Source organism: Pteropus medius, unplaced genomic scaffold, assembly GCF_902729225.1.
Source record: "Pteropus medius unplaced genomic scaffold, Ma_sr-lr_union100, whole genome shotgun sequence".
NCBI lineage: Eukaryota > Metazoa > Chordata > Mammalia > Chiroptera > Pteropodidae > Pteropus > Pteropus medius.
In genome coordinates, this window is record NW_024354499.1 from 4,080,195 (window position 1) to 4,089,829 (window position 9,635).

Sequence of the window (9,635 nt, forward strand, 5' to 3'; positions counted from 1 at the left end):
CTGTGGCTTCAGCCCTACTTCTGGGGTCATCGAGGTACAAATCTCCTCTTTAGTGTTGATGTATTAAATGTGCCCTGTAATTAAATGGAATTGATTTTTATATATTGGTAAGACTTTTCATTTAAATTTGCAAGCAAGAAAAAAAATCCTTCGACGGACTACATTTTGTTGTAAAAAATTAGCCAGAGATGGAAGAGTGAGGTGCTCCCAAGTGGGGGTGAGTTGGGCAGAAGCTGCTTCCCAGGCTGAGGATTCAGAGGGCTCTGCAGTGTGAGGAGAGTGGGTGATAGCCAGGCAGAATAGAGTTCTGGAGATGGCAAGCTCATGGAGTGTCTTTATGACAGGCTCTTCGGGGTCCCTTGCTGGGTCATTGTCAAGGGCTTCCTTTGCCTTTACCTCTGGGGGCTCTAGTTTAGTTTGACTGTACCAAGGGTCATAGAGGACCTCAGTCAAGTTCTATAGGAAAGAGCAGGTGTCATTAGAGGAATTTTTCAAAAGGCCCCTAAATGTGCTATTGGGGGTAGGTGGTCAGGAAAGAGGGAGCCCCAGAGCCTGGCTGTGCCCCAGCTGGCTCGTGAGGACAGGAATGTAGACTTGTACAAGGTAGCCACCAGGATTCAGTCACACATAGGACTGAATCAACAGGGAGGCTTGAATACTTTTCTCTGAAGGCTCAGCTGCCACCTCCTTTTCCTGCAACAAGGCCATGATAACTCTTAGTACAAAGACTTCTTCAGCCCCTAGGGGAGAATCCATTTCCTCACCTTGTCCAGAATGGATGCTGTCCTCATTCCTTGGCTCATGGCCGTATCACTCCAATTTTTGCTTTCATTATCATGCTGCCTTCTCTTACTCCATCTTCTCTGTCACCTTCAGTCCAAGCTGGCAGCATTTTTGCTGGTATAACATCCTCAAGAACCTCATTTGGGTGACCCAGGCTGGGCTTTCCTCCCGTTCCTGTCAGGCATGCAGCTTGAACTCTGCTGACCTGGACTGCCTGTTTTGGATAACAGGCCTTTTCCTCAGTTTTCTGCCCTCCTCCACTAGGCCTGGCTTAGTAACTCTTCAAGAAAAACAGAGCTCCAGTCCTGAGGCTGGCACTAGGGGCAGGGAGAAGTAGTATTGGCCAGCACAACCTTTCCCTGGAGACTCTGGAAGGCAAGATTGTAGATCATGGGCAAGTCTGCTGGTTGCAGGTGGGGTCAGGATCAGGACACTGGGCTATGATTTCTTTGCGACATCTCTGACTAGTTTATAGATGAGGAACCTGAGGTCCAGAGAGCAACAGAGCGTGGCCTGAGGTCACAGAGCCAGGACTAAAACCCCAGTGTTGCTGCCTGTCCCTCAGCAGCCACCTCATCCCCCGCCACTGTAGAGGTTTGAGGTGTCCTGCTGAGAGGTCACTGCCTCTAGTTTCAGTACCATCATTAGACTTGGACAAGAAGGTTTGTAGCCTTGGAGTGCTTTCCTTGAAAAATTTTATGTTTCCTTCTATGGCTAAGACTGATCAGGGGTGGCAGTGTCCTCCGAATAAGGTACCCTGAGCTTGGACTGGGCACTGTGTGGGCTCCAGTACCTCTTTCTCCTGCAGGTATCCTCCAAACCTCTACCCCATGTGTGGGGTCGACCAGATGCTCCAACAAGCAATGGGCCCCATGCCTATGCAGTTACCCTGGGGCCTTATAGCCACACTTGATTCCAGGCAGGCAGTCTGGCAAGTGGATTGCTCCCCTGGCTAGTGAAGACTTTTTTATGTGGAGGTCACACAAAAACTGGGCTTTCAGAATGCTGCTGACATACTGACTTTAAATGAATCAAATTGTTTATATAGATAGGAGCCTGGCAAAAAAAAATATTTTCCTGGGGTCCCACATGCCCCAGGGATGGCTCTGCCATTCCCCTGACATTAAGCCATCCCATTTTATGGTTGCTTATTGTGTTAATTGATTTTTCCCTTTGTTGCCTCTTTAAAAAGACCTACACCAAGGGAGATTTCCCAAATTCCCTTTATTACCCCCTTCCCCACCATGTTTCGCAATCCTAAGATTTTAAAATTGGATCCAGATCTGACTTCCAGGCCCTCGTTCTTCAGCTCAAACAATCTCCCTTTGTGCTGGCCTCTGTGGACAGTGTGCAGCCTCGCCCAACCCTTAGCCTCCTCAAAAAATGGAGGAGGCCTGATCACACTTCGTGATTTCCAGGAGCCCAAAGATGTAATAAAACGTGCCAGAGATTATATGGCTGTCCAGGAGGTATGGGGTTGTCACAGTTTATACTTCTACCCTGAAATGGGGTACTATGGATTGTCAGTAGAGACTGTGGCCAAAGAGGCCCAACAAGGCAGGCATCCTTTGTGCTTGGCACCTGTTCCTCTCTCTTCTCTTTTGGCCTGTTGCCCAGGTCTTGACTCCTTAGGTCTCTTAGCGCATGCTCTGGCCTGTGCACACTGGCGAAGTTGGAATGAGGGCTTGGAATGGAACAGCCATGGTCTAGGGAGCGATCGTCCCTTGGCAGATTGAGGTGAATAGACCATCCCTTACCCCGGAGGTCAGTGCTGTGAACCACATTTCCTTCCCAGCAGCATCTGCCCATGAGCTCCTCTCTGAGCCTCTTTGTCTCTCTCTTCTCAGTAGGGCTGTCAAAAGCTGAGCCTCACAGGTTGTGACTAATCACTAGCAGATTTTTTTTCCATCCAAGAAGAAAAAGCTGAAGGGGATGAAGAAAAACCCCAACAGTGAATAACTCGGAAGAGTTTCCAACATGTGGGTGTTTTTCTGGGACCAAAGATCAGGAAGATTCCAAATGTAAACAATCTCAAAATAACTCAGCTCTCCCAACCCCAGGCATTCCCAGGACTGAATGTCCATACTCCCTCCCTCTCCCTGTGGGAACTCAAGGTCAGGGAGAGGTGGCAGGGCTTGGGCACTGTGGAGAGTTGCTTGAATGAGGCCTTCAGGCAGAGCATAGGATGTGTGAGCCTTGGATTGACCCTTCTTCATCAGATAACAGTCTTTTTGATAGGGGGGATTCTTCTTGCTTCATCAGATCAGATCTCCCTGGGTTCAAGGACAATGACTATAGCTTTCTTTGCTCAAAATCATAACCCATTGTGCTTAAACCAAGATCCAGAGATTTCTTGCCAGCATAGTGTAATGGAAAGAATATGGACTTTGAAGTCACACAGGGTTGGAATCTTGGCTCCACCACTTATTAATTGTGTGGCCTTGAGTATGTTATTTAGCATCTGGGAATCTCAGTTTCCTCCTTGTAAAACTGGGGCAATGATTCTCACCAGAGAAAATACTCTCACTAATGTGCCTAGTATAATGCCTATTACCTAGAAAGGGCTCAATGAATGTTTCCTTTCCCCCTCCCTCTTCCCAATTATGTGGCTTGAGTTGGAGAAACCAGTAGGTTCTTTTCCATTTCTTTCTTTTCTAAAAGAAGAATGCTGTATGTTCAAAGGTAGAAATCACGCCTTCTCCACATTACTATTGCAACTCACATGGAAGAGGAATATATTCAATATATAGTTTTAAAAACTTTCTGGAGGTGATAATGCTGGAGGGGATGGTGGAAGTCTTGGTGAAAATTATGGAAGAGGTGACAATGGTGTTGATGGTATTTGTGATGATGAGATGATGGTTGAGGAAGTGGTAGTGATGTTAGAAGTGATGGTGGTGAGAGACACTACGGTGTAGATGATTGAGAAGGTGGTTGAGGTGATGGTTGGAGCAATGGTGGAGATGGTCATGGAGGCTACCATGAAGTGAAGGTAAGGGTAGTGGTGGTGATGAGGATAACACTGGTGGTGACGGTGTCAGAGGTTGTGGTAGAGGTGATGATGTTTATGTTGTTTGAGATTATTGTGTTACACTTGATTTGGGGTCATCGTAATTTCTAATCAGGACTACCTTCAACTCGTTGTCTACTTCAAGAGATAAAGGCACAGCAAAGCAAGGTGGAAGAATGCTTTAAGATTAACTGTTACTTTGGCCCTAAACTCCCATAAAGAACATTAGACTTCTTAATCATTGCTGATTGAGCACACATGTTTATCTTGGCTACTTCCAGAAGTCCCATTAAAATGCCATTAATGGAATTTTTAAAAGGGCCTAAACTCACCAGGAAAAAGAGAATGGAAGAGAAAATAGCAGCAGACAAGAGAAGTCAAGAATTTGGAAGTTAGAAAGTGGATGGATGTATAGTCCCTGACTTAGCAGAGCACAGAAAACTAAAACACAAGCTGCAAGGTTATGGAGTATATGCAGGCGGCAAAACATTTTGAGCCATAGAATCCCCCCAAAAACCTGAGAATTGGAGGCACCAATTACTTCTGTAGGCAGGGGTTCAGAAAGAGGGTGAAAAATGAGAAGATTGGTTACAAGTTTTTTTGTTTTTTTGTTTTTTTGTTTTTTTTTTTTAAAGCAGTAAAAACCTTCCTATCCCAGATTTATTTCTCTACCATACACATTCAGGTAATCATCCCCTCCCATACTGGCAGAAAACAGGTTTATGCTCTGAGATGTTGAACCTAAAAGATTCTGGACATAGAGGCACCAGGTACAACTGGGGAGGGTAAGGAACTAACCTGAAAATATGGGGTTAAATATAAGCCTGTTTCTTGAAAGGTGAGGCTCTTAGTTCTCTTCATCATAAATCTCCAGAACACTGGAAGCCAGGTTAGTATCACACAGGCAAGACAGCGGAGAAGACTTTCCTGGGGAAACTGACCTTCCTAAGAGAAAAGACCCACAAGTTTTGATATTTCATCTCCCCGTGAAACTGTGAGTCCCACTCAATTATAATATTTTCTCTTCTCCTTCCACCACTTTAAATCAGAATTTTAGTGCCTTGCACTTCATTATGAATAGACAGCTAAGAATTACTTAATATTTCCAGAAGGCCTTCAACTGAAAGGCAGATATAAAAACAAATGGAAAAAAAAAAGAAGAAAGGAACATAGAGGAACCGAGAAAGAAGAAATTAGAATTAACATTTTTAGAATGATAAGAGAAGTTGATGCCTGCCTTTAAATAAGAATTGGAGGTGATTTTTTAAAAAGGGTAAAAAAAAAAAAAAAAAAAAAAAAAGGAAATTCTTGGAAATACAAATGTAACATCCACATTTGACTAAAAATCAAAAGAAGAGTTGGAAGAGAAATTCAATAAATTCCCAATTAGTAGAACAAAAATACCAAAGAAATGGAAAATGACAGAAGAATTTGGATGACCAGTCTAGGAGCAGCATCTAAAAATATAAGTCCTAGAGAGAAATAAAGTGAAGGAAGAAGTGAAATTACCAAGGAAACAATTCAGGAAAATTTCTTAGAATTTCAGACCATGAATTTACAGATCGAAAAAAATTTCTATGAGTACATGGCAAACTGAATTTAAAAAGAAAAACTATTCATCTCACAGCATATCACCGTAAAATTTCAAAACATTGGAAATTAAAACCTTAAAAGATTCCAAAATAGGTTAAAAAGTTTATTTAAAAATTATTAGGAATCTGAATTGTATAAAAAATCTCAGCACTACCATATAAGGTAGAAGAAAATGAACAATGCTTCTAAATTCGGAGGGAAAGGATCCCCACACTAGAGTTCTATACCCAGCCAAACTAGCAATTGAATATGACAATAAAAATAAAGATATTTTTGGATAGGAATAGTCTTTAGAAATTACTTCCCAAGCACTATTTTTTTTTTCAGGAGGATATTGGGGAATGTTTTCCACTTTAATTTGGAAAAGAAAGGAGACAAAGGATCTAGCACTCAGGATAGAGACAAAGAGAAGTCTGAAAATGATGGTGGAAGAAAGTGTTAGGATGACGGTCATTGAAAATACTTTGAGAATAGTCAGTCCATATTGGCCATGAAGATGGAGAACTCCAGGAGGGAGGTCTCCAGGAAGAAAATGAAACTTACTGTAATGTACATTCAAATGAAACTTTTAGTTTCATTGGAGAGTTTGGGATAAATTAGTAAATGATAGAAAATTAAGCAAATGGCAAAACAAGGTAATTACTAATTCCAAGAGAATGAAAAGAGTTGTGCAAGAAAGGAAAAATGGCTCAATTGTGAAAGATAATTATAGTAATGCAAAGCCTGAACAACTAGAACAGGATAATATCATTATTTTTGTGTGTGTGTGTGTGTGTGTGTGTGTGTGTGTGTGAGAGAGAAGAGAGAGAGAGATGGTTTAAGAGAGTTGAACCCTTATCTTTTATAGCAGAAGGTCAATAGATAAAACCTAAAACTGAAAACTGCAAAAAATATCAGTATTATAATGTCATTTAGAAATGCGGACATAAACACTAAAAGAGAGTTAAAATAATTCAGAGTGCTTGCTTCTGGAAAGGAGGACTCAGAAGTAGCAGAATTGGAGCAGAAGTCTTATGGTTTTCATTATAAACCTTGTAGAACATTTTACTTTCAAAAATATGTACATGTATTACTTTGATAAAAAAAAAATAAAGATTTAAATAGAATATAAAAATGAGAACTCTAGTGAGCCATGCTAGATTATGTGGAGAACTTCTTGACCAAATAAGTCAATCCAAATGGCTCGGAACCAAAATCAGCTGAAAGACCTGCTCCATCTACCGTCTCTAAGTCCAAACCCAAGTCTTGGATGTGTCTACACTCACCAGAAAGCCACAAAAGGGAGCTCAAGAAACACAGAAACATCTTGCATTTGCTCCATTGCTCAGTCCTTTCCAGAACCATGTGGCTGCCACATGGGAGAGACAAGAGTGGGGAGAAAAGGTTCAAGCCAAAATGAAGGAGACATGATTGGGCCTTCTTACTGGGGGAGCAGGCCCTAGGCCTCCTACTGCACACATGTGGGTTAGACATTCAGTCTGGGCACTATCTCCTCAGCTAGCACAGTGTACCATAAGATATTAGACCTGAGTAACACTCCTCCTTGAGGGTAGAGCAAGAAGGCAGGAGAGTGCTATGAATAACTCCTATAATCCAACAGTAGTGGTGGCAGTGAAGCTAGAGGTGATAGTGTGATGATGGAGCTGGTAGAGGAAGAGAAAGTAGTAATGACAGTGGGAGTTTTATAATGAGGATAACAGAGAAAGTGACGGGAGAAGTGATAGAGGCAGTGATGGTGCTAGTAGTAGAAAAAGTGATACTGATGATAATATTAGAAGTAATGGTAAAAATAATCATATTGAGATGTCGAATGTGATTGTATTAGTGATGATAGAAGTAGTAGTGGCAGTGAAGATGGAGATGTTAGAGGGGATATTAGCGATGGTAGCTGAGGTGATACGGTGGTGATAGTGGTATGGTGAGAGACATGGTAATGGAGCGATGCGAGGGGAGGTGATAGTAATGTGAATGGCACTGATAATTACGGCAATGAAGGTGGAAGTGATAATGGTGGGATCGATGGGAGTGAATGCGACATTGATATTGGAGGTGGTGGTGAGAAGGTTGACAATAATGGATTTTATAATGGTGGAGATGTTGGAGTGATTATGGCCAAAGATGGCAGATTTCATAATGGTGGGGATGGTGGTATTGGTAATGGAGACAATGATGCTGAATGTAGCAATGGCAGGCACAATGGTATCAGTATGGGAATATTAACCATAAGACAGGCACATATGTAGAGCATCTAAAGACAACAGACTGGATAGACTGGGTTACGCTATAGCAACAAACAGCCTTCACATTTTAGGAGGTTTACATAGCAAGAGTTTAATTCTAATACTGAATGTTGGAAGGTGGTTCTGTTCTCATAGTCACCCATGGATTGTGCTGATGGGGATCCAATTTTTTTGTGTGATAAGAAGAGAATGCACTATATACATTATATTTGTATTGGTCAGCTGAGGCTAGATGATGGGGTGGTAATGAAAGACTCCAACATTTCTATGGTTTTCAACAACAGAATTTCTCACTCATACTCTATGTACATTGCAGATTGGCTATGGGGTTTCTCCACATCATTTGCACTCTTGGATCCAGACTGATGGAGCAGCCTTGAGGCATCTGTGACTTTGCCAGTTCTTATGGCAGAGGGAGAAGAGAATATGGCGAAGCATATTTTAGGTTTCACATTTATGTTCAGAAGTGACATGTGTTGTTCCCACCTAAATTTTAAAGGCCAAAGCAAGGCTAATTTCAAAAGAGACAGGGAAATGCAATCTTCTTAGGTGCCTAGAAGGAGGCCATCTGGAATATTTGTGAACTCTTTAATGACTGTGATAGGTACTGTTTGCTCATAGAGTATAGGAAGTAGTCAGGGCAGTGGAGACAACATGGTAGAATGGTCATGGAGGAAGGACTTGGTCAATGTGGAGGAGCTCAGTGATAAAGGAAAAACAATTTAGAGAGAGGAAACACCAAGAGCTAGAGGTAGGGCAAGTCAAGGCTGAGTCCACAAACCTGCTTGCCATTGTTCCTCAGTTCCCCTAGTATTTCTGGCTTCCTAGAAATCCAGCAGATTCTTTGGAACTCAAGATTCATAGAGAGAAGCAGCAGAAGCTAAAGATGGAATAAGTCAGCTAGAACCAGAACATGGAAAGTTTTGAATGCCATGCTGAGATATTTTGTAACACAACAGGTAAAATGCTATATGGTTAAATAAGCATGAGAAATGCTGCATACTGTATCCCCCTCTTGTATATTAACTCTCTTCACACCAGGAAACCCACTGATGATAACTCTGCCACCTTCAATATGTTACTTCCATTCTGGTCAGCAGGATGGAATGAACAAGGAGAGGGGCATGGGAAGCTTTTATGGGCCAGGCCAGGAAGTGGTATACATTGCTTCTGCTCAAGTATCATTGAACAAAATAGTCATGTGATTACACATAGCTGCAAGAGAGGCTAGGAAGTGTAGTCCAGATGTTTTCCCAAATCAGGAAAGATGAGGCTTTAGAAGACAGCTAATGTTCTCTTCATGACAGCTCTCCTCAAATTTTTAAAAGACTTGATTGTAAATGAAGGCCAAAATTTTACTATTTTACTATTGCTTTAGAGAAAAGGAAGAGATAGAGAGGCAGTTGTTGGCTCAATGAATAAAGGACTTTCTGGACCATTTTAACAGAATTTTGGACTATCAGGATTGAGAGGAACCTGGGGCCCCAACCCCCTCTGAGGCTTGAATCCTACTTCTAAGAAGTCTGTTCAAAAACCTCTAATGATGAATGGAGTACTCTCCATGTAGGAGGCAGCCTGCTCCATTTCTAGAGTTCTGATGGCTAGAAGTATTGACTACTTAACGCACACAGGACTGTAAACAGGAGCACATTAGCAAATGTATGTATTTTTATCCTTGTGTTAATCTCTACCTTCATACCTTTCTCAACAACTTCTTGGTACTTAGCTTTGGATTAAAACTAAATTTTTATGGACACTTCATTCCCACAAATTCCTTCATATTCCTAAATACCAGGATCATGAACGTGGCAGCTTTTACTTATGCTCCAGAATAATGTTTTAGAGGTTGGATCCCTGCAACTGCTGCCCACGTGATAGCTTAAAGAGTGATCTCCAGACCTGACTGTTCTGAAAAGTCTATCCATCACCCATGCTGCTCATTCTCATTGGCTGTATTTCTTTGTAGGCCCAGCCCTACTACCATACTGCCCAGCTCCAACCCTCTCCCC